General features: G+C 40.8%; 1 long non-coding RNA gene across 2 annotated transcripts in view; it reads left to right on the forward strand.

Annotated features, from left to right (window-relative positions):
* Positions 1-26,789, forward strand: part of LOC137766984 (uncharacterized) — a 218,996-nt gene that overhangs the window by 139,655 nt on the left and 52,552 nt on the right. For both annotated transcript variants that reach the window (XR_011074460.1, XR_011074461.1), the window contains 2 exons: positions 14,731-14,853; positions 22,493-22,555. This is a non-coding gene — a long non-coding RNA (uncharacterized lncRNA). The remainder of the gene's footprint in view (positions 1-14,730; positions 14,854-22,492; positions 22,556-26,789) is intronic.

Genomic DNA, 26,789 nt, shown 5'->3' on the forward strand with positions numbered 1-26,789 from the left:
GCTGTGGGCTACCCCCACCCCTTTGTGGTTGCTCTCAAACGTCACCGGTCTCCGGCTCCTGTGCATGGAGATGGGCTTGTGATTAGTCACAGTCAGACTGGAGGAAGGGGTTGCCTATAGTAAGTGCTATGATCCCACAGGCTCTGAAGACTGATGTCTTCATCCAGGTGTTCTAATGTCTGAAATTTCACCATTAGAGAGTCATTCCTTTGGATCACTTTTCCTGATGTTTGTTATTAAAATGACATTCACCTTTGATAAAGGGATCATCAGCAGAGTGTAATAGAAAGAACATGGCTTCTGGAATCATATATCTCTGAACTCAAATCCTATCTCTGCCATTTAGAATAGCTGTGAGACTGCAATAAAATAATTATTTAACCTCTTCAAGCTACAGTTTCCCTGCCTCTTAAAATGGGAATAATCATAATATCCAGTTCAAGCTATGTCTCAGTCTGTTCAGGCTGCTGTAACAAAAGTATCATAGACTGAGTGAGCAGCTTATAAATAACGGGAATTTATTCTCACAGTCCTGTAGGCTGGTGAGAATCTGCTTCCTGGTTCATAGACAGCCATCTTCTTGCTGTGTCCTCACATGGTGGAAGGTCTCTTTTTATAAGGGAACTATTCCCATTTATGACTCCACTTTCATGACCTAATCAGCTCCCAGAGGCCCACCTCCTAATACCATCACATTGGAGATTATGAATTTTGGGGGAACACAAATATTCCATCCATAGCAGTATACAAGCAAACAAATGTGAAAGTACCTAGCACAATGCCTGGCACATAGGTGAAACTGAGTAAATGTTAGCATTTACTCCTGATTTCCTTTTCTCAAAGTGAGTTATGCATTGGAATTCTTAGGTACTAGTGGGTACTGTGTCTGTATCACCATTATTGCACTCCTATCACAGTTGGGATCTAGTGGGTGAGTGTTAAGTATCTGCTATGAATGTGTGTGTGTGTGTGTGTGTGTGTGTGTGTGTGTGTGTGTTTTAGAAGAGAGAAAGGTCACCAGAAGACCAGAAGATGAGATAAGTAAGTTTGGAAAGACTGGCTCATTTCCATCTACCTTTCTCCACTTCCATTGCCACCATTCCAATTCAAGTTGTCCTCTCCTTCATGGATTATTTCAATAGTTTTACCTGGTTCTTTTGACTGTATTCTTATTTCTTTTTAGTTTATACTCTTCTTAGAAACCAGTGATCTTTTCAAAGTGCAAATCAGATTTTATTTAAAACCCATTGATTCTTCAAATTCTACTTGGCATTTGATCTAAACCCTAATCTTTGCCTGGAAAGCACTCCACATCCTGGCTCCAGTCTACCCCTCCTCCCTCAACTTAATTTCCCTCTTCTCCCCACAACTCATTACACTTTAGCTACGCTAGAACTCTCTGAGAATTTTGGATTCATGAACTCAAGGCCTTTGCCCATGCTTCTCTCCTCTCTCCTCCCGCCCCACCACTTCTCTCTCCGCCCTGTCTCTCTCTTCCTCCCTCCCCCTGGCCCCAATCTTCTGTCTGACTCCTACCCAAGCTTCACATCTCTGTTCATATGTAATTTCCTCAAGGAAACTTTCCTGATGGAACAAAATCAGGCCCACTTCTTATCTTTCTCATAGGAGAGCTCTTCTATGCTTTTCTTATAGTCTATGTCACATTTCAAAATTATGGAATTACGTGTGTAGTTTCTTTCTGAGTGTTGTCTCCTCTTACAGAGTGGGAATATGACAGTCTTGTTCCCTCTACTCTATTGCCAGCAGCTAGCCCACTGCCCCGCACACACAGGTCTCAGTGCCGGTTAATGATGAATGAATACAGAGTAATCCTGGGATAAATCTAACTGGATGGGATTCACATTTTCTCTCCCACAGGGTCATAGTTCTTGAGTTTGTGATCCCAGAGTCTTACAAAAGCCACCCAGATAACACAGATCCTGTTTACCTCTGTATTTAATTTTTTGTTTCCTTTTTCTTTTTTAAATTGAGGCATAACTTAGAGTAAACTGCACAAATGTTAAGGGCGCAGATGGTGAATTTTTCATTGTATACACCCGCGGAACCACCACCCCAATGAAGATTCAGAATATCCCAGCATCCAGTAGGCTCCTTTGTACCCTTCTGATTCCATAACCCCCTCTCCCACCCCCACCCTGGGCAGGTTAATCACTCTTCTGACCTCCATCACCATAGATTAGTTTTGTCTGCTTCAAAATTTTATGTAAATGGAATCATACAGCTGGTATGTTTTTGTCTGGCTTCTTTTTTTTTTTTTTTTTTTTTATTTATTTATTAATTTTTGGCTGTGTTGGGTCTTCATTTATGTGCGAGGGCTTTCTTTAGTTGCGGCGAGCGGGGGCCACTCTTCATCCCCGTGCGCGGGCCTCTCACTATCGCGGCCTCTCTTGTCGCGGAGCACAGGCTCCAGACGCGCAGGCTCAGTAGTTGTGGCTCACGGGCCCAGTTGCTCCGCGGCATGTGGGATCTTCCCAGACCAGGGCTCGAACCCGTGTCCCCTGCATTGGCAGGCAGATTCTCAACCACTGCGCCACCAGGGAAGCCCTAGCAGTATGTTTTTTTAAAAAAAATTTATTTGTTTAATTGTTGAGTAGTATTTCACTGAATATATATATATGTATGTGTATATATATATGTATATATACGTACATATATATATTACAGTTTATCCATTCTACTATTGTCCGACATTCAGTTATTTTCAACTTTAGACTGTTATGAATAAAGCTGCTGTGAACATTCATGCACATGTGTTTTGGTGGACACGTCTTTGGGGATAGAATGAGGAGTGGAACTGGTGGGTTTCTATCTTTAAACCAGGCTCTTTTGATCTGTGGTGCATCCTTCAAAAAATTCTGGCACATCTCAATCTGAATTTACAGCTGAGATTAAGTCAGGGGTGATTATCCACGTAGCACTAAGCTTCTTACTTGTGGGGAATCCTTCCTATGGCTTTTTAGTAATGGCATTCAGGGGTTTGTGTCAATGTCATTTAACAATTTGATACTGAGTCTGTGGGATGATAGGTCCAAGCAACTTAAAATTATACTCTAAAGTGACTCTGCCTATTGAAGCTTACTAAGGAACCATAATAAGTCATCTCAAAAATGGTCATCTGAGACACTAAGAAAATGTTATAATATATGTTTAAATCATTGAGCTACAGAAGCATTTCCAGGACACATTTTTTCAATTACAATGATCCTAAGACAGTTGCTTTGACTGTTCCTATAAAATGCTTTAGCTATTCTTAATATGTCATTTACTCTCTGATTTATACTAATGCCGATAGAATATTGACCATTCACTATAACCCAGTTGTGGAAGATTTTCTGACATAACTGTGTACTGATTTTTTTCCTTTCTACTGGAACACATAGGGTTAGTAGGCTGTGACCATTACACAACATCCACCAAATTCTGTGTGCCCTTTTCCCAAAAGATAAATTACACTGAAGGTGGAAAAATGTAATCCCTGAAGATTCTCTTGCCAAAAAACCTTCTTGTCTTTAAGGACCTTTGCTTGTTGTTTGATTTTCTATGGGAGAATTTGCAAACATTTTCCTTAGTGCCCTGTATGAGGTAGGAGAAGCTCAGAGTCTGCCCCAGGGGATGTAATAAGTGCAGTTAGACCACCTTCCCCATTGGAGGCAGTGGGCCAGTTACTCGCCTGGACCGCAGAGAGGGCTATGACCTCCCTTTGTCTGCTTCTGAGAACTCAAGAGGCTTATCAGCTTGAGGGGCTGGGACCACCCAGCTGGGGAAAAATAGAACTTTTACCAGAGAGATGGAAGCATGTGGGAAATATCTGAATCATGCTTTGAGTAAAAATGCAGAGACAACCACATCCATTTGGACACCTGCCTCTTAATGTCCTGCCTCTTAATGCAATGAGACATCCTTCTCATTGCAATGAAAAGCATTCCAGGAATGGGAGGCAGCTCCCTATTTTGACTAAATTCTAAAATATCATTAAATGATTATATTTAATTCCCACTATGAGCCTAACTAAGCAGGTACTGTCATCATCCCCAATTTAAATACAGGAAAATGGAGACTCTTCGAGGCTGAGTGTTTTGTCTAAGCTTGCACAGCTTCTAAGTGGTGAAATAGAGGTATGAACCCAGGCAGCCCAACTCCAGAGCCTGACAGGGTCTGGGGAAGAGCTGGCTCCAACACAGGGTGACATCTTCCCATTCTCCCCCCTACCTTTTTAAGTTTCATCTGAAAATGTCATGCAGGGTCACCCTTACTGCACAGAGGAGATGAAGAAACAAATAAATATGGGGGAAGAGGAAATGGAAAATAAAACTCCCACTAGGGTCTGGCTATTAATGTGTTTGCACTGTTCCTACACTTGAATAGATCTGGTTCTGAGTCTGCTACTTAAAAGGAACCAAAAATGACCTTGAATTGAAACTCCTGCATAGGAAGGTGCCGTGATGAGCTCAGAGAGACCACAGCACACCTCTGCAAGGGCTCTGAGCACCATCGTCATGGTTGCTTCCAGTCGGCAAGGGGGGGCGGGAGAGGGGCGGTGGGGCGGGGGGGATGCTGGTTAGGTGGTTTCAGTTCTGATGAACTACCTGACTGCCAATACCAAGCCTGGGTTTTCCTCTCTACGGGATGGAGATGATGGGAGGGGAGATGGCCTTTCCAAAGGGGAGACTCTTCCATCAGCGGCTTCTTAAGATGGTTTGCCTTTGTGGAGGCAAAGCCCTAGTTAACGTAAATGTGGTGAGACTGGGGTGGGGGGGCCTCTAAAGCAAATACCAGTATCAGCCAAGTTCTCCCCTCTTCGATCTCATCTCCTGTTGTTCTCCCTCTTTTCTCTGTTCAGCCACCTCTTGCTGTTCCTGGAACGCACCAGGCACACTCCTGCCTCAGAGCCTTTGCACGTGCTCTTTATTCTGCCCAGAAGCTTTCCCCCTAGCTAGCCCCATGGCCTGCTTCCTTTCCTCTCTCAGGCCTTTCCTCAAACATCCTATTTTCAGTGAGACCTTCCCTCGTTACCTGTTATAACCACAATTGCATTCTGAACTCCACCCACTCCCCAACACACATGCCTCTCCCTCTCCCCTTCCCATTGTTTATCTCCTCTAGCTGAAGCTTAGCTCCATGAGGGCAAGGATTTATGTCTGCTTGATTCCTGTCTATATTCCAGCATCCAGGCTAGTGTGTAGCCAGTACTCAGTGAAAAACATGTTGAATAGATTAACGAGTAAATCAATGAATCCTGGCTTTGCCATTTAGTAACTAGGCAACCTTTAGCAAATTAGTTAATGAGGTGTTCTATACCTCATTTCTACTACAGTAAAATTGGGATGATAATTCCTACCCTCCTATTGTGAGTTTTAAACAAGATTACAGAAGTACACACCAAGGACAATATTTGCATGCACTCAATGATTTAGTTTGTTAGTTCGATGAAAGTAATACACATAATAGTAGTAAACATTTTTAGATTATTTATAGGAAATAACCTACCAGGCACTGCTTTAACCACTTTATGTACCTTTATCCATTTAATTCGTACATCCTGTAAGGTAGGTACTATTATTTCATCATCCTTGTCTGAGAAATAAAGAAACTGCAGGACTAACTTGCCCAAGGCCACGTGACTAGAAAAAAATCACTGAGACTGGATTTGAACTCAGGCCTATCTGTTTCCAAAGTCCGTCACTTAACCACTTCCCACACTGCTTCCACCAGGCAAGAAGACATAATTTACATAATACAGGTATAGAAAAACAGATTCAAGTAGTGAAAACTTCTATCTGCAAATAGTTTATTTTTTAAACTGGTGGAATGTCTTCATAGATCAAACATGATAATAATTCACTTTCTTTTTCTTTTTTTTTTTTTTAAATTAATTAATTTATTTTTTAATTTTTGGCTGTGTTGGGTCTTTGTTTCTGTGCGAGGGCTTTCCCTAGTTGCGGCAAGCGGGGGCCACTCTTCATCGCGGTGCGCGGGCCTCTGACTATCGCGGCCTCTCTTGTTGCAGAGCACAGGCTCCAGACGCGCAGGCTCAGTAGTTGTGGCTCACGGGCCCAGTTGCTCCGCGGCACGTGGGATCCTCCCAGACCAGGGCTCGAACCCATGTTCCCTGCATTGGCAGGCAGATTCTCAACCACTGCGCCACCAGGGAAGCCCCAATAATTCACTTTCTAAATCAACTGGAATATTTAGATAGTGGCCAAATTATATTTAACCCCAAGCCATGAAATACATTTGGCCAAGAAATGCTACAATTGAGGAGATATTTGGAAACTGTGTTTTATTTAGACACAGTCTATATGAACCAATACATTTCCATTTTAAAATAGAGAGCAGTGTCATTTAGTTTCCAAAGTTGAGTGGAAACAAAAACCAGGGCCATATAGACACACCCTAAACGAGCACCTGCTTTTGAGGCCACCTCAAACATTATTATCCTGTTTTTCTCGTGAATTGGCTTCAATCACTTGTGATTCCTGTACATTTAGCATATCTCATAACCAGCCGTCATTCATAGTCTATTTTAAGTTTGGTTGTTAAAATACTTGGTTTCGCTCATGAGAGAGAGCTCAGTGAGACTATGTCTTCTCCATTCATGGTGCTGGTTCTACAAGTCACTGCATACCCAACAGGGAGGTATACACACACAAACTTTCCAAATCGTCTTTAAAGGCTTTCAGTTCCTTTTTTTCTTTTTTTGGTTTCTGTCGCCTTCCCAGTAATGGCTAAGACATTGTCAGTTTGTCTTTCTTCTTGTAATTTCTCTAGAAGGCCTTGTGGCCCAGGCATTCAGTTGGGACCCAGTTTCAATCTCCCATTGATTTTAGTCTGGCTCTCTTACTTGCAAGGAACAGAAAGTCATTTAAGCTAGCTCAAGACAAAGGGCTTTAGCATGTTGTATTATGTCACTTTATTTTTAAATGGTAAAAGAATGTTTGTGGAAATCCAAGAACGGGAGCCATATTAAATCTTGGCCTCAAAGAGCCCAGAGCTCAAAGGTGACTCTAGATTCAAGAAGCCTCCCAGCCCTTCAGCAGCAGGAATTCATGGATCTTTGACTTCTATGATTAAAGTGACATGCTATATGTCTACTTCATCTCGTCCTAGTGCTAACTGATGGCTATTTTTCTTCATGCTCAGGGCCCTAAGAGAGAATCTGATTGGTCCAGTCCTTCTTCCAGGGCAGACTGTAACTCCCTGACAAGCCTATGGATTGTGTACCGTTGGTTCAGGTGCTTGGGCCACAGCCAATCATTTATGGACAGAGGATGTGGGGCTCCGAGTACTAAACATGGCTTCCTGGGCCTGCCCCTGTGGCAGGAAGTGTGGGCAGGGTGGATCCCCTCAGAAGAGGCTGTGGGTGGGTTGGCACAGTGCTGACCTTTCCAGAATACTATCTTGTAAGGACTAATATGTTACCCAAATCACACAATGGTATACCAAGATAAGATGATATTATATTGACAAAGACAAAGATGCAACTTGGAAAGACATCTGCAAAACCACATGCATACATCTTTGCAATTAGCATGCTTAAAACATGAAACAAATTTCATTATTTCTTTGTGATATGTTTTATCAAAAAATGTTTATTCTTTTGCCTGATAAGTCAAGCTGTTAAAGCCCTATGGCTTTCTTAGTCAGGACCTCCAAGTTTTGGTGAACAGATTACACTCAGCACAATTCTAGCTGATGCCATTAATAGAGATTTCAGTGTGTTAACCAAACTGAAGCTGCATTAACCTTTGCAGTTGCCCAGCCAGTTATTCAGGTTTTGTTTTAATTGAGCTGGTCAGACCCATTGATTGGTTATTACCATTGACTAAGTATACACAATACCATGGGCCACAGCTTTAAACACAGGCATAATGTGTTCGTGACTTCAGAGGTCCCTTGTGTCAAATATGTGATGCCCGTGGTGCTGGTGAGCTCTCCTCTAAGGATTGGCCCACTGCCACCCATGGACCCTGAAGAACAAGGGAGATACAACGGGGACATTTCCATCAGGATGATGATGTTAAGGAGTGTGGGTCAAGATCCAGGTCTGGATGCATTGCTGCAATGGCTGGGAGAGTTATGGTGGTGGTGGTAGGGACTGCTGGTATAAAGGTATAAGGCATGACAAACTTGGCCTGCATTACAATTCTAGAGAAAAACCACCTAGGCAAAAACCAAATCCTCATGCATCTGTCTTAAGATGAGATGAGTCACTACCCATGGCATGAGTTGGTGACCTGCATCTGTGTGAACTGTACTCTCTTTTCTTGAGTCCCCAGCAGAAACCAGTCTCTCCTGACACTAGAGGTCCATAGCACTCTAGCTGTGCTTCTCTGTGGTTTACATCACTTTCTACCTATATTAACAATCTCTGTCTCATTTTTCCCCACCCTCTGATGGAAATTTGTATTAAGATGACATCAGTGTCTGATTTCTGCCTGGTGTTCCTGCCATTTAACAAATAAGAACCTAAATTGCCTTTTCAGTCACCAGATTGACTGTGGCCATGTTGCTTCATTGTTCTCTCTGCACAATGACAGTATTTGACCCAGGAGGAATGTCTGAGATGGTATCATTGCCGAGTGAAGCTAATTTCAGTGTCAAGTTTATTTAAAATTTTCAAATATCTCTAATGTAGGTACTGTGAAGCACCATCAGTGTATCCCATAATATATGGAAGGGTCCACAGGTACAGTTGATTAGCAGCAGGAGGATGGAATTCCAGGGGCAGATCAGAAAATCTTGAGTATATGGAGAGAAGGAAGTGGAGGAGGAGGAGGAAAGGAGGGTAGTAGCTAACGTTTATTGACAATTTACCATGTGCCAGGCCCTGTTAAAAGCATTTTACATAATTAAGTCATTTAAAACTCACAACAGCCATATGGGGAAGTTACCATTATCCTGTTTTACAGGGGAGTCTGGTGCAAAACAGAGCAGGTTGTCCTGTGGTCCGTGCAGTCTGACTTGTTGGACTCCGGAACCCCCTTCTCCTTCTCCTTTTTCCTTCCCATTCTGTTTATACCTCATAAATTCAAAACATTGTTGATAAATGTTAAATATTGCTAAATATTAGATATTAAAATATGGTTTAATTAAGAGTAATTTATTCACTCTAATTTATTAACAAAATTTCATGAACCATTATTATGTGACAGACACTTTTTCAACAGTATCAGGAAGCCTTGAATGGTCAAAAACGAGTTGATGATCATTCCTGATTTCATCCTTGAGGGGCCATGCTGGTTGTTTTCTGCTCTCACGGAAGTAAGCCTAGGTCTTTGATAGGCCTCAGAATGTCAGTAAGATAGACAAGTCCGTTTTTTGCTGATATTAATACTTCTCGGAGCATAACGTTGGTGCAATGTTTTTCAAGATAAAACAAAACTTTCCTTCACTGGTGTGAGGATGGAGAGAGATGAAATGAAGGTGGGGGGGGGGAGTCAGACAGCCCTGTCCTACCACAGCTGCATGTGCAGCTACTCCAACCATCACTGTGTCTGCTTGGGCAGGTCTCCTTTTCCAGTCACACCCGATGAAGGAGTTCACTGCCTTGAACCTACTCTGACTTTCAAAGATACTACTCCAAAACCTCCAATGTTATTTGGATAAACAGTTCCCACTCCCTGGTAGGGTCCATTTATTCGTCATTTGTTTTTACTGTTGACACTTTTGGGTTGGTGATAGAGAAGGCTTTCTGGCTAGAAGCTTGAGGCTGTGTCTAAGACAAGGAAGCTAAGCCAAATGGCAGAAAGTTTCGACTTGGCCCTACCAGCCAAAAAAAAATTCACCTTTCCAGGAATTTAAGTGTCCTGTGTACACACTGCCCAAAGAAGAGCAGGGATTACATAATTCTTCCGATATTATACTTAGGCAAAGTGGAGAATTGAAGTAGCATCCAGATTTCTGGTTTGGCAACACAAGTACTTCACAGTAATGCAACACTATTCACATGCCTAGAGCAGCCAGGCATATACTGGCATTCAGTAAATATTTGTGGAATAAAGGAGTGAATAGAAAAAAATCTAGAAAGGTATCAATTGTAAATGTTGAAAGTAATTTTCATCTCTTTAAATAGCTTCAAATTCTGGTTTTTCTATTATAAATCTGTGTTATTTGTATAATAATAGTTGTTAAAAAATATGGCCTAGAGGGGTGGGGTAGGGAGGGTGGGAGGGAGACGCAAGAGGGAGGAGATATGGGGATATATGTAATATATGTATATAGCTGATAGCTGATTCACTTTGTTATAAAGCAGAAACTAACACACCATTGTAAACCAATTATACTCCAGTAAAGATGTTTAAAAAAAAAAAGTAGCCTCAGTTTTCCAGGAAACTGGAAATAACTGATTTTAAGCTGTAGTGAGGGCAAAGATAAGCCTGGATTTTTCTGGCTTTATTATTGCCGAGCTCAGCTTTATTGTGAGTAGTATAGCTACAACCCTTGTGGATAAGTTCCTGGAAGACTGGCCCTTTTCAGAATCTGGATCAAGTTAACACTTTCTAACCAGTGGGGAAGTAACTACTTGGTTCTCTAAGCAAAGGGCTTAAAAATCACAGAATGTTGGAGGTTGTCTTGCCCAGTTTTCTTAGTTTTCAGGTGAAGAAACTGAACGTAGACCAGTGATTGCTTAGCCTTGAGCAAGCCAATGGTGAAACTGGTAGTAGGACTCAGCTCTTCCAACTGTAAGCACATTTCCCCATTTCACTCTATCAGTCAGAAATCCAGCAAGGAACTGATGGCATACCTAATTGGGTAATTGAGGGAAATTTAATAAAGGGATTATTTAAAAGGTGTGGGTAGAGTTAAGATGACCGGCAAAGGAAGTGAAGCATTCCAGGTCATGCAAAATGGAGAGCTGTTACATTCCTAGGCCTGAGGGAGGCAAGAGTGGGAGCAGTTATAGAACCTGGAGAGATTAGGGGTATTGAGGAGGTGCCGGATATACTGGGGCCTCCAGTAGAGGGACACAGTGCATCTGCAGCAACCTGAGGGCCTGAGAGCTGCGTGACAAATAGCCCAGCCTTATTCTTTTCCCAGCTAGAAGGCAAAGGTTAAGCAAGCTAGTTGATTCAGTTTAAAAAGGTCGACATCCCAGGGCATTGAGCAGTGAGGAAAGATGGAGGGTGGATTCAAGGGGCCTGTGGAAAATATCTATCACATTTGAGCTATAGAAGATAAACCGCGTCCTATCTGCTCTCACTTCAGCTTCAAATTGTTAATAACCTGGACAATTGTGGTTACATTTTTTAAAACTATTATTATACAAATAATACATATTTATAATAGAAAAACCAGAACAATGCAGCTGTTTAAAGAGATTGTAATTACTTTCAACTCTTTTTTGTTTAATTGGGGTATAGTTGCTTTACAGTGTTGTGCTAGCTCCTGCTGCACAGTGAAGTGAACCAGCCATATGCATACGCATATCCCCTCCTTTTTGGATTTCCTTCCCATTTAGGTCACCACAGAGCACCGAACAGAGTTGCCTGTGCTATACAGCAGGTCCTCATTAGTTATCTATTTTATACCTAGTGGTGTATATATGTCAATCCCAATCTCCCAATTCATCCCACCCCCCTTTCTCCACTCTGGTGTCCACACGTTTGTTCTCTACATCTATGTCTCTATTTCTGCTTTGAAAATAGGTTCATCTGTACCATTTTTCTAGATTCCACATATATGTGTTAATATACAATATTTGTTTTTCTCTTTCTGGCTTATTTCACTCTGTATGACAGTCTCTAGGTCCATCCACATCTCTACAAATGACCCAATTTCATTCCTTCTTATGTCTGAGTAATATTCCATTGTATATATGTACCATATCTTCTTTATCCATTCATCTGTCAGTGGACATTTAGGTTGCTTCCATGTCCTGGCTATTGTAAATAGTGCTGCAATGAACATTGGGGTGCATGTGTCTTTTTGAATTATGGTTTTCTCAGGGTATATGCCCAGTAGTAGGATTGCTGGGTCATATGGTAGCTATATTTTTAGTTTTTTAAGGAGCCTCCATGCTGTTCTCCATAGTGGCCGTATCAATTTACCTTCCCACCAACAGTTTAAGAGGGTTTCCTTTTCTCCACACCCTCTCTAGCATTTATTGTTTGTAGATTTTTTTGATGATGGCCATTCTGACTGGTGTGAGGTGATACCTCATTGTAGTTCTGATTTGCATTTCTCTAATAATTAGTGATGTTGAGTATCTTTTCATGTGCATCTTGGCCATCTGTATGTCTTCTTTGGAGAAATGTTTATTTAGATCTTCCACCCATTTTTTGATTGGGTTGTTTTTTTTTTTGATATTGAGCTGCATGAGCTGCTTGTATATTTTGCAGATTAATCCCTTGTCATTTGCAAGTATTTTCTCCATTCTGAGGGTTGTCTTTTCATCTTGTTTATGTTTTCCTTTGCTGTGCAAAAGCTTTTAAGTTTCATTAGGTCCCATTTGTTTATTTTTGTTTTTATTTTCATTACTCTAGGAGGTGGGTCAAAAAAGATCTTTCTGTGATTTATGTCAAAGAGTGTTCTGCCTATGTTTTCTTCTAAGAGTTTTATAGTGTCTGGTCTTACATTTAGGTCTTTAATCCATTTTGAGTTTATTTTTGTGTATGGTGTTAGGGTGTGTTCTAATTTCGTTCTTTTACACGTAGCTGTCCAGTTTTCCCAGCACCACTTATTAAAGAGACTGTCTTCTCCATTGTAAATTCTTGCCTCCTTTGTCATAGATTAGGTGACCATAGGTGCATGGATTTATCTCTGGACATTCTATCTTATCCCATTGATCTATATGCCTGTTTTTGTGCCAGTACCATACTGTCTTGATTACTGTAGCTTGGTAGTATAGTCTGAAGTCAGGGAGCCTGATTCCTCCAGCTCCGTTTTTCTTTCTCAAGATTGCTTTGGCTATTTGGGGTCTTTTGTGTTTCCATACAAATTGTGAAATTTTTGTTCTAATTCTGTGGAAAATGCCATTGGTGATTTGATAGGGATTGCATTGAATCTGTAGATTGCTTTGGGTAGTATAGTCATTTTCACAATATTGATTCTTCCAATCCAAGAACATGGTATATCTCTCCATCTATTTGTGTCATCTTTGATTTCTTTCATCAGTATCGTATAGTTTTCTAAGTACAGGTCTTTTGCCTCCTTAGGTAGGTTTATTCCTAGGTTCTTTATTCTTTTTGTTGCAATGGTAAATGGGATTGTTTCTGTAATTTCTCTTTCTGATCATTCATTGTTAGTGTATAGGAATGCAAGAGACTTCTGTGCATTAATTTTGTATCCTGCTACTTTACCAAATTCGTTGATTAGCTCTAGTAGTTTTCTGGTGGCATCTTTAGGATTTTCTATGTATAGTGTCATGTCATTTGCAGACAGTGACAGTTTTCCTTCTTCTCCAATTTGGATTCCTTTTATTTCTTTTTCTTCTCTGATTGCCATGGCTAGGACTTCCAAAACTATGTTGAATAATAGTGGCGAGAGTGGACATCCTTGTCTTGTTCCTGATCTTAGAGGAAATGCTTTCAGTTTTTCACCATCAAGAATGATGTTTGCCGTGGGTTTGTCATATATGGCCTTTATTATGTTGAGCTAGGTTCCCTCTACGCCCACTTTCTGGAGAGTTTTTATCATAAATGGGTGTTGAATTTTGTCAAAATTATGATTGGTACTTTTCTAGACTTTTTATTCAACCATTCATCCATCCATTCATTCATTTATTCATGCCACAAATATTTATTGAATGTCAATGTGTGCCTCCCTGTTCTAGGCATGTGTATATTAGAATAAACAAAATAGACAAAAATTCGTTCACTCAAGGAGCTAACACTCTAGTGGGGAAGAGTCCCAATAAACAACATAAATAACCAAAATGACAATATGTGACGTAGTGATTAAGTGGAAGGAAGAAAAATAAAGCAAGGGAAGAAATAAGAGTGTTATGGGAGAGGTTTTATAATTTTAAATAAGGTGGCCAGGGATCCTTGTGGGGGGTGTGTGTGTGTGTGTGTGTGTGTGAATAAGAGAGCGAGCAAGCCACCAATGACCGCCTGTTTGTAGGGCTTTTCCTCTGTCTAATTGCTGAGTGTTCAGATAATGGAGAGTGTAGGTGGTGTAACTTCCCCCCTCCCTCGCAGTTTCAAAATGTCTCTCTTTAGATTTTTTTAAAGGGCAAAGCTTTCTCCACTCCTTATATTAACCATTAAAAAAGTGCTGCGGGGAATCCTCAGTGCAAGTTTATTAGCCAAATTCTTGGTGTCTGACCCTTTCTAGCTGGGTGACTCGGGGGAAGTCATTTAACCTTTCTGAGCCTCAGGTTCCACATGTGCGAAAATGAGGGTTTTGGTGACAAGGAAGGAAATAAGATTAGATCTGAGAGGGACCTCATGCCCAGCACACAGTTGATGGTCAATATATGGTGGCTTCTTTCCTTCTCTGGACAGAGCTGCCGAAAAGGCATGTTTTGGTAAAACTGAAGACTTGGGATCCACAGAATTGAGGAGTTTGCCAAACAATCTATTAATAATAATAGCTGGCATTAATTGACCACCTATGTGCCAGGCAGAACTTTTACATGTGTGTCTCGTTAAATCCTTGCAATTTAAGATGAGGCAATGGAGGCATAGACCCTCTTGCACAGCTGGTAGGTCACAGAAGCAAGGCTTGACTCCAAGTCTGGCTGACATCAACCTGCGCTGTCTTTAACAGATGCCGTGCTCTTCCTCTCCCCTGCCCTGCCCGCATGAGGAAGAGTCAAGGCTGGATGGAGCCTGAGTGTAGGGAAGGATTTTCTCATTATTTGAAAGCCCATGAGGATCTCTAGACTACCAGGTAAGGACCATTTATGACCCTGGAAAAATGTCTTTACTAAATACCATTAATGTAGTGGTTCTGAAAGTGGGGAACTGGGCTGATTGCCTGTGAATCACCTTGTTTTTTTTTTAAATACATATGCTAGGACTTTATCTCTTGAAATTCTAGTTAAGTAGGTCTGGGGTAAGGCCTTGAGTGTCTATATTTTTCAACATCGTCCCAGGTGTTTCTGATTTGCAGCCAGATTTGGACACCTCCCTATGGCCCAAACTAATAATGCACCTTGCAACTCTTCTGTTCCCTTTGCCTGGTTACCACCAGGATCGTGAATTATAACTCTTCCCAACGGTAGTAAGCATGCTGGGTAATCTAATCCAGGCTTCATCTGAATCTTTGATGAAAGTACTGGGACAGTATTGCCTTGAAGCATCTAAGTGGAGAGACTCCCTCCTGGTCAGCCCACCAGTCAGTGTTCTTTGGCCATTGAAAGAACAGTCCATCAGCTGTTCTACCCTCCAGACCACAGCTTCCACAAGGACATTATGAGAGACCTTGTCAAATGCTTTGCTGAAATCAAGGTACACAATGTCTTTGCTGCTCCTTTCACTAAACTCTCTAGAAGCCCCAACAAAAACAAAGTGCAATTTGTTGGCATAACTTTATCAGTGAACCCATACTAGCTGCCAGTATCAGCAACTTCTTTTCCAAGGGCTCAGAAGTCTTCTTTTGAGAAACAAAAGAACCTACTCTCTTCTTTGTAGGTTTCCACAAATGTGAGCTGGAAAATGGTGCTCACATCAGTCAATTGTAAAACCGATTTGGGCCTCAAATGGCATCACTTAGGTCTTGATGCATTTCTCTCCAGAACAAGGGCTATCGGCATGTCTAGGGACTTTGGAGAGAAGGAAGTGCTGGAATAACTCTAACCCAGTGGTGTTAAAATTGTACATTTGCCACCTTTCTTTGGTAATCAAGAAAGGAGAAAGCTGTATAGTCATTTATATTAAATGTAGATCATTTAGTTAGTCTACACTGGCAACCTCAGACCCACACCCATCCTATTGCTTTCTTGATGACAACAAATGGATCTGACCTCTCTCCTCCTCCATCACAGCAAACATGAGGTCAAAGTTCCTAACTGGGAGGGTTGTTTTTTTTTTAATTGGTTTGTGTTTTTTATTTTATTTTTTAGAAGAGTTGTTCTTTTCTTACTTTTGGGTCTAGTAATTCCCTGTGAGTCTTCAAATGCCCCAGTAAGTACTTTGAAAGTGAATTTTATTACCTTAAGGATACGGCTTAATCAACACTGTCCTATATATCGGATCTGTATGTTACCTTTCATGTTGGTGCTCATGTTTCTAGATCCTGAGTTAAACTTATTTGATTTATTTATCCTGAAGTGTCCTATTTATATATAAAGATCAACATATTCAAAACTTATAGTATTAATACCACCTTGAAGAAGTATTCTTTACTTTAGTAATGGCTTCACTATGTGATCCTTTAAGTAATGAACACAGCCAAGAAAATATATTTAAATCAATGCCCCCAGTTTTATAACTGTGCATATCATATATGCCAGTGTATGCATGTAAAGATAGTCTTGTCATCATCCATTAGTTACTTTTCTTTCTCATAAATTAACAAACCCATACATTCTTTGGTCTTATTGTAATAATGGTTTTGAATTATTATTTTTTCTGAGCACTACATTTTAATCATTGGAGAACATGTAAAAATATTGAAGAGTAAAATGATAGTCACCATCTATTGAGTGCATTTACATCAGACACTGCTCTCTAAATGCCATACATGCATTAAGTTATTAAAACTACATATTACATTATGACATTATGATATAATTATTATTCTCTACCTTTAAGCATTTTGCTTTTCTTTCTCAACTATCACCCCAAATCTTACAACTCAGAGAAAGCCAGTTTTTTCCTTCCCTGTAATAAAAATAATTCTAATATATTAATAAAATACTTCCTCATTGCATTTTTTGCATCCGAAGTTTAACTTGAGTTAGAGCTGCATGTATTATTAGTCTTTTATGTTAAGGCTGAAAACTTTTATTAAGGAGTGATATGAGATCTTTGTTACTAGCCCCAGGGTGGGATTTAAAGATGGCAGAGGGTTACTAAATTCATTCATTCATTTGTTCATGCTCATGACAAGAATTTATTGAGCACTTACTACATGCAGGACACTGTGGTAGACATTAGGAATACAGAGATAAATAACACACACTCTTCAGATTCTTATTCAACATCCATCACAACAAATTATCCAAGCGCAGTCTCCACTTAGGCCACTGGAAACATCTTGATGCATTTTAGAGCCAAGTTCCCTTTGCCCAATGCTGGCACCTTCTTCCCTGATCCTCCCTTATTCTTATCTGTGTACTATTCTTGAGGAGTACCTGAGTTTTTATTGACTTAGTTCATGCTCTATCATTCAGTCTGGATCCAAGGCTCTTGGTGGCACAGAATCCATTTAACCTCCCAGCCTTACTCCCAGAAGACTCTGCTAAGTGGATTCTTTGCATCTCATGCCCATGAAGTACCCAGTATTTTAGAGACAGGGGATTTTACCTAAAGACAGTGATGGTTATCTGACTCAGTGCAGATGTTAATTTAACAGTGATGCTCTCACCCAGTCCAGGGGTCATGACCCTCTCTTGGATGGTCTTTCTTCCAAACTGAGCAGATGGTCCAGCCTTGTGATTTCTCTGAAAAACTTTAAAAATACTGTGTCTCTACAGCTTCCTTCTACTTCACCCTTTGACCCAATGTTTGCAACTTAATTTGTAGGGACCAGTTCTTGTAAAATAAAAATGCCCTACTTAGGCTCTGATCTAAGATGTAGGTTGGATTTCCAGCAACCATGGAAATAATTAGGAGGGAGAGTGGTGGAAATGAAACCTCAGAGCAGCCAAACTGGCAGACATCAAGGTCATGCACTAAAGCCCATGCAATTTTTTCTGTTTAACAGACTTCTAGGCCTCGTGTGTTGTTTTCCTATTGCCGCTGTAACAAATCACCCCAAATTTAGTAGCTTAAAACAACACAAATTTATTGTCTTACAATTTTTGGAGGTCAGAAGTTTGAGATGGGTCTCTCTGGGCTGGAATCAAGCGTCAAAAACACTGCATTCCTTTCTGGAGGTTCTCAGGGAGAACCTCCTTTGCTTACCTTTTCCAGCTTCTAGCTTCCAGCTGCCTGAATTCTTTTGTTTGTGGCCCCCTTCCAATCATCAAAGCCAGCAATGGCTGGTCGAGTCTTTCTCTTATCACATCATTCTGACACTGACTCTCCTGCCTCTGTCTTTCACTTCTAAGTACCCTTGTGATTACAGTGAGTCCAACCAGTAATTCAGAATAATCTCCACATCTCAGCTGATCAGCAACCTTAATTTTCCCTTGCCATGTAGCACAGTATATTCAGAGACTCTAGAAATTGGGACATGCACATCTTTGGGAGGCCATTATTCTGCCTTCCACACCCAGGCTCAACTATACATATCCTTAGTTCATGGTAATACAACTATGGTTATTTGATGTATGAGCTTTTAAAAGCAGGGAGCACTGAGTGGCAGACAATAGGCACAGTAGCGTCTACAATAGGAAATGAGAGCTGAAAGCCCAATGTCAAAAGAAGAGATCAGAACTGAAAATCAGCCACAGAACTAACAAATCACAGAGGCTGAGGTCACAGAGAATGGGGAAAATTCTCTCTACCATGGTGCCTGGGGGTGTTCTGTTCTATGACACAGAGCTTTAAACACTGTTCAAAACTGTAACCCTGCCTGAGTCATTAAGAAAACGTTTTTTTTTTAAAAAAAGAAAGAAAATGTTTTATCCAGTTTTAGAAACAAGCAGTGCACCATATTTTTTAAAAGAGGATTTAAAAAAATGAAACCATAAAACATCTAGAGGCAATCTAGTGAATATTCATCTGATTTCTCAATGAGAAGGATTTTCTAAGCATGAAAACAAAGGAAGGAATGAAAACAGAAAGGGAGCCATATTTTAATATAAATAGATATTTATGTTTACCTATTAAAAATAATAAGCCAAATTAAAGGGTAAACAGCAAGCTGCAAAAATTATTTGTCACAAAAATTACGTCAGTAACCTTAACAGAGTTCACACAAATCAACGAGAAAAATATTAAGGCCACAAGAGAAAAATGGTATATTTTATGTAGACAGTTCATAGGAGGACAAAATATTGGTGGTAAATTAGTATACGTAAATGTTTAAATTCACTGGTAATGAAAAGTGAAAACAGTTATGGCAGTTTTAACTTATCAAATTAACACTGTTTTTTTAAAAATTGATAATATTTAATGTTGGTGAGGGCGTGGTAAAATATCACTCTCAACTTGCTGGGAGTATATAAATAGTACAAATCCTCTGGAAGGCAATTTAACACTATGTATCAAGAGCCTATAGATACTTATATATTTTGACATATTAATTCTACTTTTAGGTATTTATTCAAAAGAAATAGAAATAGAGACAACTCTTTATGAAAAAAATGTTCATCCTTATTTATAATAAAACAACTGATTTATCCTATGAAGGTAATGGTTAAATGAAGTATGATACATTTATATTACAGACTCTTACAGAGCCATTAAAATATATTTTCTCTGAAAAAAATGTTCATCCTTATTTATAATAAAACAACTGATTTATCCTATGAAGGTAATGGTTAAATGAAGTATGATACATTTATATTACAGACTCTTACAGAGCCATTAAAATATATTTTCTCTCTTTTTTTTTTAAAAATAAATTTATTTATTTATTTATTTATTTTTGGCTGCGTTGGGTCTTCGTCGCTGTGCACGGGCTTTCTCTAGTTGCGGTGAGCGGGGGCTACTCTTCATTGTGGTGCGCAGGCTTCTCATTGCGGTGGCTTCTCTTGCAGAGCACGGGCTCTAGGCGCGCACGCTTCAGTAGTTGTGGCACGTGGGCTCAGTAGTTGTGGCTTGCGGGCTCTAGAGCTCAGGCTCAGTAGTTGTGATGCACGGGCTTAGTTGCTCCGCGGCATGTGGGATCTTCCCTGGCCAGGGCTCGAACCCGTGTCCCCTGCATTGGCAGGCAGATTCTTAACCACTGCACCACCAGGGAAGCCCCAACATATTTTCAAAGAATGTTTAATGATATAGAAAATATTAAGTGAATTGTGTCATTTTTTCTATATTAAAGCAGACATTTCATGCAGAATAAGATTAGAGAAATTACATCAAATGCTAACAGAGTTATAGGTTTGTGAGTAACTTTTGCCTTATTTTTTCTTTTCCAAATTTTCAAGCTTTTAAAGATAAGCATATGTTTACTTTTATACTCAGAATTGTTTTGTTTTTCATAATCAAAAGTAAAGATGTATATACACTTTAGAAAGATTTTCAGATAAAATGGCTTAATTGTTTTGGGGTCTGAAGCTTCAGTTATGTAGACAATTCATCTATGTGAAATCTTTTCTCCCAAAATGGTGGATAAGACATTGGTATACTTTGGAAATACTGGCCTACTTGAGTAAAAGATTAACTTCATATAATTTGGTTAAGTGTTTGGCTTATGACAGCATTTTCCCAAGTGTGTTTCAGGAAAATGGAGTACTTTAAGTTGTCTTGTGAGAAAAAGTATTTGGAGTTCAAATACAGTTAGAAAATACTGTATACTGAATTCCCTTCTCAGAGAGTCATAATTCACATTAGCATTTTCAAGGCTCTGAAAAGTCCTGCAGTAATGAAACCTGCTTAGTTTTGTTTAAAGCAGAGTTTCTCAAAGTAGTACTCCTCAGAGTTCTCTTGAGTAACACCTATTAACATCTTCCCACAAATCATGTTTCCTGTATGTTACACACTTTGGAAAATCGTGGGTTTAAGAAAAGATCAACTGACTCACTTATTTTAGCTCACAACTTTGTAGACTATGAAGCTAGATGATGTGAGTCCAGTTTGGGTGAACTTTTTAGGAACTGTCAGGAAAATTCTAGCTGGGAGGAGGATAAGGTTATGATTCGGCAAACTTGAGGCTCTGTGTGGTAGCTGTGTGCTTGGGAAGACTTCAAGCTCTTTCAAGTTGCCAGGTTCCCCTGTCCTACATTGCATCACCAGCCCCACGCCAGTGAACAGCTGCTTGCCCAGAGTCCTTTGACCTGCTGAAGGTTTTCCTTTCCAAGCACAGTATGCCCGATGGGGATGGGACTTTCCAGGCACCGAATCTGAAGGGAGACTGCATGTCCAACTTCCTGCTCCAGACTGCAGAATAATGTGCAATCCCTTAACACACCTGTTACATCTGAGAGGGTGTGATGAGAGAGTCCACTGCTAGAAAGTAAACCTTGTGTTAAAAGATAAAGAATACAGGTGGATTCTCAGATAGCATTCTTTAAGTGTCCTGTTTTACTCCTGGAGCCTCTGCCTCTTTTCTCTGGCTTCACCACACTCTCTCCTAGGAAGAGGTGGAAATGGGAAAGAGGGAAGGGAAGACTCTGGTGAGAAACATATGCCATCCTACTTAGATTCACAGATCTTCCCATAACTCACCACTAGTTGGCAGTTTTAACTTATCAAATTAACACTGGGTAAGCAGGGAGCTTCATGACCATCTCATCCAGTGGCGTGTGGCTATCTAGGGTATACTGGACAGAGTGACCTTTAGGGGGGCCTCTAGATCCATATGTAACACTTCAACCACAGCTACTCTGCTTTTTAATATATTGGCGATGCAGGTTAAAATTTTGAGAAAAGTCACCAGCTGCTAAAAGAAACAATTGAAGACAGTGGATCTAGTCCAGCTGTATGCACGATTCTCTGCAGCAAGCAGTCATGCATCTTCTTTTCAGACCCCTCCAGTAACAGGGAGCTCATTATTATTCCATATTTGGTTGTATGCTATGTGAAACAGAAATCTGCTTCCCTGAGACTCATACCCATTTGTTCCAGTTCTGCTTTCTGGAGACAGATAGAAATAGTTTAAACCAATTTCCAACTTTAAGCTCTACCAGGGCAGGGACTTTGCCAATTTTGTTCTTTGGTGCCTCTCTGGAACAATTCCTGGCATGCAGTGGGAGCTTAATAAATGATTATTGAATAAATGAATGAATGAGTACCTTCATGTATCTGTTGTAAGATTACCTAATGACTTGGGTCTTAAAAACTGACACAACCTAAGGGCTCATATGATGACAACTTCCGTGTCCCTCCTTGGCCTGTGTCTTCTCTGTCGAAGAAGTCTGGGATAGAGTGCCAATATGCTAAGGTTTGTTGGGCGTGAGACAAGGACCTTTGGGATTTAACTTATTCTGCACAGTGTTTCTGAAAAAAAGCTAAAACAGGCACTGCATGAAAGCAACTTGATAACATGAAGAAAGCTACCAGCCTCTTGTCAGGGAATGAAGTATGACCCAAGCATGAGGATCATGCTTACATGCCCTCATCATCGGTAGTCACCAATATAGTAGGAATTGAGAGGCACTGGAAAGTCCCACCAGCTCCCGTAATAGGACCAGAAACTTCATCGCTAGAGAGTCATTCCCTTGGGTAAAGTATTCATATCTCCTCTAAATGTAAACAGTGGTCTTATTGAATTGCCAGCATCTTGGAGTGAATTAACTGATTGGGTTGTTTTCTTTAAGGATAAGAGGCCCTCAAGACGCTGAATTCTAGGGGAGAACTTCTCCGAGAGAGAAGAAGCAAAGGCAAGTGTGCTGGAGGGGGAAAAGAAAGTACATTTTGTTTGACTTGATACATGCGCAGTCCCCCTGCAAGCTACTTTGGTGTAGAAAAGGCATTTTGGGGCAGGACTTTAGCCTGGCTCCATATAAACCTTTTGAAACTGCAGAAGAACCCTCCTCCCACTCCACCCCACTGTTGTGAGTCTCCCATGTGAATTAAAGTAATGGGACCAGTGCACTCAAACATGCTGGAAGATGGATGCTGAATCCGTTCAAATGACTATCAGGCTGTTGGGGAAGGTGTCCAAGCTTGCCTGGGGCCATCCTCTCACCACAGAAGGGAAAAACCAATCCCTGACAAGCACAGGGCTGATTATTAGCCGTGTGATGAAGTGTTACTTCCTGTACAGGACATTCACAATTCTTGAGAAACTCTTTCTCAATCACAGTGAGTGACAGTTTTAGAAAATGAAGGCCTTTGTTTTCTTCCTCTATGTGTGTGCTCCCCACTTCCCTGAACTTCCCCCAAATCACACACCCTACCCCAGAGGAAAGATTTGATTTGGGAGTGTGTGTGCCCACTCTCGGGGGAGACAGTTAGAAAAATGCAATTTACCTGTCTTAATAGAACTTGAATGACCCATCCAGACATCTCTTCCATAGTCCTTTCAGCCAAATGTTGCTTTTTTTTCCTTTCCAGATAATGCAAGTAATATCATTATCCATGTGGGGGTGTGTTTACTATTCTGAGATCACATTAACATTACTCATTTAACGATCTGCAATGTTTTGAAACCAACATGTCTCACCATATCCCAGAGTGGGATTTTTGTCTCTACTGATGCTTTGATTGATAAGGACCACCTATGACCGTGACCTTTAAGATGCACAATTCGTGGGGTATGAGATTGGGCGAAAGGAGGCAAAGACCACCCTATCAGCGGGATTGACGTTGACTCCTGTTCAGCAAATGCAGTGCACACTTCATGGCAGGTTGGATGCTTTCTGAACTGGTGGAGGGCTCAGGAAGCTGTGCTGAGCTGCTGAGACTGAGCAACTGAGACTGCAACTTGACACTATCAAAGGTGGCTTCTTGGATTTTCAATTCCGGTTGATTTGAAGGATAATGAGGCGCTGTCTTCTCTTACTGATCAAACAGGGAATAAACGCCTGTTTCATGGCAGGCCCTGCACACTGGAGTGAGGGTAAAGACAAATAAGACGTCATTCCCCACCCTTAAGTTTTTCAGTGTAGCAGAGAGACAGACATGTAAATAAGTGTGGTAGATACCTGACAGAGATATACTGTGGTAGATCAGAGAAAGTAGTCAGCTCTCTGAGCAGGGGGAGAGGGATGGGGCCTTTGTTAGTAATAGGCACTTGTGTAGGTGGGAATGAGATGGAAAGGCAAATGGAAAAAAAAAATTTTGTTTGCATTTGCAAATATATGGAACAGCATGGAAAAGCATGGAACAGCATGATGCTTTGGGGGAACATCTAGAAGCTTGATGCCCAGGATATAAGTTGTAGAGAGGGAAGGGAGAATAGTAGTAATGAAATATAGCAGTCAAATCAAAGAGCCCCTGGCAGGCTCTGGAAATGGGTTTTTATTCCACCATGTAAGCAATGGGGAGCCAATGGCTAGGCTTTAAGTAAGGTAGTGACTTACCAGAGTTTCATTTTGGAAAGATCATTTGGGTATCTGTGGGGAGAATGGGTCAGAAGATGGCAAGACAGGAGGCAGGAAAACTAGTTTAGAGGCTATTAAAGGAATTCAAGAAAGATGTAAGAATTGCAACTAAGGCAGTGGGTGTGCGGATTAGAGAAAGTTTTGAAAGATATAAATCCCAAGACCCAGTGGACATATAGCAGGGGCGGGAGTGGAAGTTAAAGGAAAATGAGAAATCTAAGATGACACCCAGAGTTCTGGTTTGAGTGACTACAGATGATGTGGAGAGAAGAGGGTGTAAGAGAGAATTAATTCAGTTTTGTGCATGTTGAATTTGAGATGCCTGTGGGATATCCAAGAGGAGAGGCACAGCATGCAGTTGGTTATGTGGGTTTGAGGCTCAAAGAGTAGGTCAGAGAGGACCAGAAAAATAGGAAAGTTGTTTGGATGTTGGTGGTAGTTAAAATCATGGCAGAGGATGGCTATATCCTGTGAGAAGGACAGAAAACCAAGGATAGATCCTTCAACTCATCAACTGAAAGCAGTGAGCAAAGAAAGAGGGACCAGAAAGGGAAACTGAAGGAGAAGGGAAAACTGTGGCAAGGAAGATAGGGAAGAGGGTTTCGAGATGAAGAGACTGGTTGACAGTGTCGCATCCTTCAGGGAGGTGGAGACTCACCCACTGGGTAAGGCATCCAGTGATCTTGAAGGAGAGCAGCTACAGTGGGGCTACAAAGGGGCAGTAGGTGTGAGGTCAGATTAGAGTAGGTGGGGAGCATTCAGGTGTAAGGAAATGGAGACTGTGAGTGTTGACAGTGCATTCAGAAGGTTTGCCTATGAAAGGAGAGAGCGTCAGCAAAATATTTAGGACTACTAATTTTGATATGACTACTGATTTTGTCTGGAAGTTATTTCACAAGCAGAAATGCTCGGGCAGCCTGATGAGACAGGAAAGGTTGCAGACTTTTCAACTACAGAGCACTTCCCACTGTGTTCAAGGCGCTGGGCTGGGTACTTTTGTATCATAGTCTTGAGTATTTTATCTCATTCTTTCCTTTTCCTCCATGTTTGTTGCTGCCCCCACCCCCCTTCCTGATTCTCGCTCTATTGTAACTGGGCTTGCTCCTTGAGGGCGTTTGAGGTCTTGGTGCAATATTAGAAGTACAAGACTTTCTCAAAATATTTGAATAAGCAGGGTTAAAAATAATAAATAATAAATGTTAAACAGCAATAAATAATGTCATTAAACCCTAGTAAACCGTTAAAGAAGAATGTAGGCAAGAAAGCTGTCAGAATGGAAGTTGGGGTACAGTCCCGACCATGTCAGGGGAGCAAACACAGAAGCCCATGGTGGCAAATGTGTGTTTTAGGAGGTTGTGGTGCCTGGCATCCATCACACAGTGTTAGCCTGCCCCTGTGTTGTTTTTAACAGCATATCCTAAACCCAGCCGCTTCTAATTGTATAATTGTAGAGTTGTAATCACCTATTTCAAAGAGCTGGGAGCCTCAGACAACTGAAAAATCAAAATGCAGATGTGACAACAATACCAGACACACACCTTCCTGAGTGCAGAGGTGGTGAAACAAAAAAAGTAATGGGTGGAACAACTATCAGGGTTTCCAACTTCTCTGATTTGGAAGGAGTCATTAGGTAAATAAATAGCACACTCCCACTCACTCCAGCAGAAGCCAGAATGACCCAGTGGGTAGATCAGGAGTCGTAATAGAAGTTGTAATGTTTCCGCATTGATGTTTCAGTAGGACTCAGGATTCAGTGGGGCCCTTGACAGTTTGTGAAGTAGTCCAAGTTGAGCCCTTCCCATCTCTTCTTCTAGCATCCTTCTTCCCTCCTAGACAACGACTTTTATATTACAAACTCAGAGTAAGTACCAGGCACTGAACATATTCATTCATTTGCATCTTGCAGCTACCCTACAGGATGGGTACTATTATTATCCTCATTTTACAGATAAAGAAAGTGAGGTTTGGAGGATTAAGTAACTTGATCAAGACACATTGCTAGGTGATTTAGATGTGTCTGACTCTTATGTCTGTGCTTTTAATCACTTAGCAGTAAAGCTACAGCCAAGATATACTCTTTGAGTTTTGCCCTCAGTTGGCTATTATTTCCTTTTAAAGGGTTACTCCTCACAAAGTTTTTTGGGACTGGAAAAGGCTTCCAAGAATCTCTAATGTGACACAAGTCACTTCCTGCTTTGATATATAATGCATTCATGAAAAACGTGGAAATCAAGGGTATAGATATCAAGCAAGAGACATAGATGCTATCTGGTTTGGTTAAGATGGAGGAGGACTTCCAGAGGAGGACTTTTAATTATTTTAAAAATAATTATAAAAATGCTAACTATGCTTTGCCTTCTGGACACTATATTTGGCACTACAGTCCCAGAATTTTACCCATGCTCTTTATTTTATTTATTTATTTATTTATTTATTTATTTATTTATTTATTTATTTATTTATTTATTTATTTATGGCTGTGTTGGGTCTGCATTGCTGCGCGTGGGCTTTCTCTAGTTGTGGCGAGCGGGGGCTACTCTTCCTTGCGGGGAGTGGGCTTCTCATTTTG

Source organism: Eschrichtius robustus, chromosome 7, assembly GCF_028021215.1.
Source record: "Eschrichtius robustus isolate mEscRob2 chromosome 7, mEscRob2.pri, whole genome shotgun sequence".
Taxonomy (NCBI): Eukaryota; Metazoa; Chordata; class Mammalia; order Artiodactyla; family Eschrichtiidae; genus Eschrichtius; species Eschrichtius robustus.